This window comes from Euphorbia lathyris, chromosome 9 (assembly GCF_963576675.1).
Source record: "Euphorbia lathyris chromosome 9, ddEupLath1.1, whole genome shotgun sequence".
Lineage (NCBI taxonomy): Eukaryota > Viridiplantae > Streptophyta > Magnoliopsida > Malpighiales > Euphorbiaceae > Euphorbia > Euphorbia lathyris.
The window spans coordinates 3143495-3150052 of NC_088918.1; positions in this window are offsets into that span (position 1 = coordinate 3143495).

The following is a 6558-nucleotide window of genomic DNA, read 5'->3' on the forward strand; positions in this document are numbered from 1 at the left end:
AATGCCAAAGGATTTAAGCGTAAGGATGATTAAGTGGGAAATCTTCCACGATTTATAAAGATTTAAATCGATCCTATTTATTGGACTAGCCGTTTTTCCTTGGGATATTCAACCGACAGAGATTCTGTCACTTATGACACATTCGGCGCATGGGTTTTGCCATTATTGCTTACGTTATCCTAGGTGCTATTTATTACACGTGTTGGCATTTAATGGTGCAAGTGGCCTTTTAACTCAGTTTTGCCAGAATGTGAAGCGTTTGTGATACTGAGTACCTAGTTCTATGTAGATGAATTTCTTATCTCCTAGTAACTTAGCATAGGATTATCACTCAGCATGTGTATCTACTCAGAATACTCACTCAACATGTATATTAACTCAGCATAGAGTGTTTTTCTATATTTTAAGCTCAGTATTCATTCATTGTGAATTCACTTAGCATGGCAATCACACAACATTCAATTTTTCACATAGAATTATTGAAGAGGATTAGAGATACCGATAGCTTCCCTTAGTATATTGAATTGTTCACGGGCCAATGGCTTGGTGAAGATATCTGCAAGCTGTTCATCTCTTGGCACATAGGTCAGCTTGATCTCACCCTTTAATACGTGATCTCTGATGAAGTGATGCCTTATGGTGACGTGCTTCAATCTGCTGTCTTGAATTGGATTTTTGGATAGATCAATGGCACTCTTGTTGTCACATCTGATCTCAATTGTTTCAGTTTTTACTCCATAATCCTTAAACTGTTACTTTATCCATAGGACTTGGGCAACACAGCTTCCAGCAGCTACGTACTCAGCTTCAGTTGTGGACAGGGCTACGGATGATTGCTTCTGTTGGTCCCTTATAACGTAACAAGTTAGTTCCAAGGGGGGGATAGGAACTATTTAAAATTTTAGTACGTTAAGGCTGATTTCTTTTTCTTTGAAAAGATTTACACAACGTGCTGAGTGAGTTTAAGACACTAGCTTAGTCAACTTGTGACTAAGTCAGCTTCTGTCGTTGAGTCAAGAGATAGCACTTGAGTCTGTTCCTGAACTCAGCTACTCAGTATGCACAACTCAGCTTGACCTCTTTACTTGGTCAGTTTCAGTTTTAAGCAAGCAATATATATAATAAGGAGTTTAAGGTTAGAAAGATATTACTCAGCAGATTTATCCAGGTTCGGCCTCTAAGCCTACGTCCTGTCCCCGGAACACGTTCCGAGCTTTCGAATCCTCTACTAAGCTCTTTAAAGGTAGCCTCAAACCTTTTACAACTTAGACACTGAGTATGACAAGAGTACCTTCCTCTATACCTCTACTCAATCCTAATCTCACGCTGAGTACTATAACCGAGTACTCAGCTTCTCCTTTCTACTTCTAGAAATGATAAGTGTTTGTCCTAAACAACAATTGCTAAGACACCTTAGATGATTGTATAATCACTCTAGACTTTTACACAAATGATATAGAATTTGGTGTAAGAATTTGCTTTGCTTTTCTTCACAGAACTTGAGTAGAATTTTGGTCAGCGTAATGGCTTGATAATGTTCTGTGTTGATGAATGAAGCAACTGAAAAGTACTATTTATAGAGACATCTGAGGCATCAGTCATTTCGAATTTTGAAATAACCGTTGGAGGGAAACGGCTTCCTGTCATTGTCACTCAGTCTTGCTCAGAGCTCTCGGCCAATCAGATTTGAGTATCTTCTGTCCTCGGTCAGTGTTGAGCAGCTTTTAGTCAGATCGGCAGAATGTCTCTCCATTTACGGTAAGGTCAACTAGACAGCGTTCTGTGTCTTCTGAACTTTACCCAAAGTGGAAATACTTTGTCTGGAAGTTGTTCTTGCTCAACTGCTGTCTTGTACTCTATGTCGATTCAACTCAGCGGCTTCACTCCGAAGTTGTTCAACGAAGGTCTTCTAGATCCTTCTCTTGTTGAGTTGCGTTTTGATCATAACGACAGCGTTTTGCACACGCGGGCCGAGTTGTCTTGATCTGTTTGACTTGGGCCTTGGCTTCCGTATGGGCCTTGGGCTTTTTATTCTTTATGTCTTATAAACAATTTAACTCGACATTGAACAAACACATTAGTTAAATAAATCAAAGCATTTAAACTTAGTGTGTTTAGAATATATTTAATTTTACTTAAATAATTTTGTCAAATCAAAATCATGTGGAAAGGTGTTTCAACAAACTCCCCCATTTTGATGTTGGCAAAACTATTCAGCGAGGAACTCAGTGTTGAGCTCCCCCATGATAGTTGACCTATTATTGCTCAACAAACTCCCCCGTTAGGGTTGAGCTACTGACTTGGTTTTACTTTAAACCTTTTAAGTTTTAATCGAGTAAGTCTAAGGTCAGTTTTCAGATATAGGTCAGCTCATGGAACATATTCTATTTTACTCAGTATTAAGCGGAAGGTTTAACATTCAGAGAGCACTGAGTAATCATTTTGTTCAATGGGTCTTATGAGACAATGTTTTATAAACATACAAGACAATGTCAAACATATTATCAGCATTGGAAACAATCAACACGTTTTATAAGCATTAAACATAGTTGATGTTTTTGAAGATACATAATAACATAATACACATCATCATATGTAATAACTCAAGTTTGGATAAAAGATGCAAGTATTGTATTGAATTAAAGTAGTCAGCATACATAGAATGAGCATAAAAGAAACATAGCCTATAGACTAAGTACAAAACTAAGCTAGCTAGCCCATTTCTACTTCTTTTTCTTTTGCTTAGACTGACTGCTTCTAGAAGCCTCTTGCTGAGTCCTAGCTGGTTCTTTCTCCCCCGTTTTGTCAGCATCGGGAGGAGGAGGAATTCTAAAAGAGTCGGTTAGGACTGCGGCGGTCAGTACAGCGGACAGCTCCTTAAGTTTGTCGGCACTTTCATTAATGCCGTCAAAGACAATAACGCCTTCATCCAACACATCTTTAGGTATACTTAGTTCAGCGGCGCTAAGTAGGCTCAGGATGTAGGCTTGAGACTTACCTACCCAAGTAATTGTATCTGACAGCGCAGCATGAAACGTCTTTAGCAGAGCTGAGTCATAGTATTGGCGCTGGATATTATTATGACGCACATGTGTGAAGGTCCTTTGGGTAGTGACCAGAATCTCATTCTGCTTCATCTGGTCAGTGTCCATCTCCTGTTTATTTAAGTTCAGCAGACGAACTGCTTCGCTAATTTGCTCCATCGAGCATTGAGAGTAGGAGGCAAGCTGATTGTTGGTCTTGATTTGCTCAGTGTGAAGCTGGGCAAAGAGCATCTTAACTTCATCAGAAGTTGCATACTGAGTATTCGTAGCTGACAAGGTCTGGAATTGGCCTTGAAGAGTGTTAAGATGTTGAACAGTTGTCAGTTGGAGCTCAGCCAGCTTGGTTATTGAGTCCTGCTTGGGTTGATGTGATTGAATTGAAATCATATCACTTAGCAGATCTTTCAGTCCTTTAAATTCACTCAAAAGCTGAGTGATTTGTGATGACTGAGTGGACTCAGTTTGGGAAGACCCAGCAGCAGGTTTAGCATGATGAAGGTTTTGAATTAAGGATTGCACCGAGTTGATCAGTTTTCTACCAGACTCGGTGGCATGAAGATAACTGAGTAATTCATCATCATGTTGCCTAGTTTCCTCAGTATGACCAGTTTGTGGAGGAGTCAGAGTTATGATAGGGTCAGTGACTGGAAGTGTGTTTTCAAGCTGTACTTGATTTTCTGGAAAAGAGGATTGATCGGCAGTAGTGATGGTCGGTGAAATAGTCATCCTAATGCTGTCAGTGCTGACTGGGGCAGGAATGTTCTGAGTCAGCACAGTGCTTGGAGCAACAGCATTAATGAGAACTTGCTCGATCTGGCTCGTTGAGTTAACGGAAGCATTCAAGTCGGCTTGTTCCTTTGGTGAAGAAACAGAGGCTTTCTTTTCAAGAGAAGCTTGTTGAGAAGAAGGGGTTTGCTTACTGAAAAACTTCAGCTTCAGAGAAGAAGGATCTTTAGTCGGCTTTTGAACAGGGAGATCGATGACTGTTTTCTGACTTGCCTTTACTAATCTTCTTCTACGAGGAGGAGTGGGATCAGCTTGGATAGATTCTCCTGAGTGAGAAGGAGAGGTTTCTTCTTGATCAGCATCGGGCTGATTAGCTTGTACTTGTACTTTATCTGCAGCCAACTCAGTGTTAGTTGGGTCAGCAGCTTCCTCTTCACTCGCTCTTTCCTCATCGTCATCCTGATCGCTGTCTTCTTCTTCATCTTCCTCATCATCCTGCTCTGAGTTATCTAATTCTTCTTCCACTTGAGTGATGAAGTGATCATCCAGTTCCACATCATCTTCTGGATACTCAGCTTCAGTTCCTTGACACTGTGTGAAGTGTGAATCACCAGGAACAATGATGTCAGTGGGGATAGCATCAATTGGGGTCAGCTCTGAAGACTTCTTCTTCTTCAGAGGTTGCTCAGCACCCAATCTTTCCTCTGTATTAGGCTCATCTTGCCTGCTTCTCTTCTCAGCTGACTTAGGTCTCTCCTGACCTTTTTGAGAAGCTGACTTTAGCTTCTTGGCCTGAGGCTCAGCCTTCTTTGAAGGAGTCCCAACAGCTTTCCTCTTTCGGGCAGCTGGAGCCTTTGTCCTTTTGCCTTTCTTTGGGACAGTTGTCTCCTCATCAGCCTCATCAACATTTTTGCCTTTCTTAATTGGTTGGTCATACTTCAAGGCACGCAGCGAAGCAGCTGTGATCTCAGAGCCTTGGGCCTCAGTTTCCTCGAAGAGATCAATTTGATGATCTTTGAGGATTCTGGTTATGAGTGAGCCCAGCCTTAAAGTTCCAGTGCTCCTCTGGAAGCCGGCTATTAAGAAAACTGACATGTTGATGGGCTTGTAGGTCAGCATATGCCATATGAAGCATTGCTCGAAATTTGTCGCTGAGCTAGTACAGTTAATCTTGGGGTAGATGTAGTAGGTCAGCAGATAATGAGCCATCTTTTGGTGCTGACCCATCGAAGTACTGGAGATTTCTCTAGAGTGGCCAGCGGGTTTACAGAACGTGGCATCGTACCCAGTTCCTTCATGATCCCCAGATCTCCTCAGCTTAGTTCCCTCATTCTTTAACTTCAGTAAGTTGGCTAGGTAGGTAGGGTTTATGAAAATGGTCTTCTCCTTTACCACAGTTACCAGATAATCATGGTTATCGTCAGCAACACGGAGATTGTGGTAGAACTCCCTTACTAGGTCAGGGTAAGTGGGATCTCTAATGGAGAACAGCTCGGTCCAGCCATTCTTCGATATCCATTCACAAAATGGTTGCTCGGTTGTTACAAAGGCCTCAGAGAACCATCGTGAGAAGTCTATTTTCCACTCTCTAACATCTGCGAAGACCTTGGTGTAGGTTCTGACCTTGGTCGGCTTTCCCTTAGATGAGGTGGCTTGGCCAGCTTTGCCTTTGCTCGGCGTAGTGACCTTTGTAGCTTCAGGCGAAGTAGTTTGCCTGGAAGGTTCGTCGGAACTGGTCTTAGGGTGACCGGCACCGGAGATGTTAACGGAAACCTTAGTCATAGTTTCAGAGAAAGATTGGGAAGTTTTGAGAGTTTTTAGAGAGAGAATGCTTATGCCAGAGAATTCGGTAAGTGAAAAGAGATAAAAATGGGGATTTGCCCATTATTTATAGCAGTGAAAGGTGGATCTTATCGAATCCATGTGTCAGTTTTGCCTTGGGATTGTCATCCGATAATGATCCTGACATTTATGACACATTCGGCGCATACGTCATCCTAGGTGGCTATTCGCGTGCTCCAAGCATTAAACATCGTATCTTGAACTCAGCGTTTAGGATTATAAACGTTCTAAATTCTGAGTAGTCAGTTTTATACAAACGGATGGTTTAAGTAGTTGGTTACTCAGTTTGAGATAACTACTCGGTGCCAATGTTTTCTCAGTATGTGATATTCATTCATTCAGCATTAATCACTCAGCATACATCTATTCACTCAGCAAATAATAGATCACTCAGTATGTTAATTCACTCAGCATGAATATATGTTAAGAGCTGGAATTTACTGAAGAGGATTAAACATACCAATGGCTTCTCTCAGTATGCTGAACTGCTCACGAGCCAGTGGCTTTGTGAAGATATCCGCAAGCTGCTCATCCGTTGGGACGTAGGTCAGCTTTATCTCACCCTTGAGTACATGGTCTCTAATGAAGTGATGTCTTATGCTGACATGCTTCATCCTGCTGTGTTGAATTGGGTTCTTGGATAGATCAATTGCACTTTTGTTGTCACATTTGACCTCAATTGTCTTTGTTTGAACACCATAGTCTTCAAGCTGTTGCTTAATCCATAGGACTTGAGCAACACAGTGTCCAGTAGCAATGTACTCAGCTTCAGTGGTAGATAAGGCTACTGACGCCTGCTTCTTGCTGAACCAAGATACAAGACAGTTTCCTAAGAAGTGACATCCTCCAGAGGTGCTTTTTCGTTCAAGCTTGTCTCGTCCGTAGTCAGCGTCAGTGTATCCAACGAGTGTGAAACCATGAGTGTTGGGATACCATAAACCTGCGT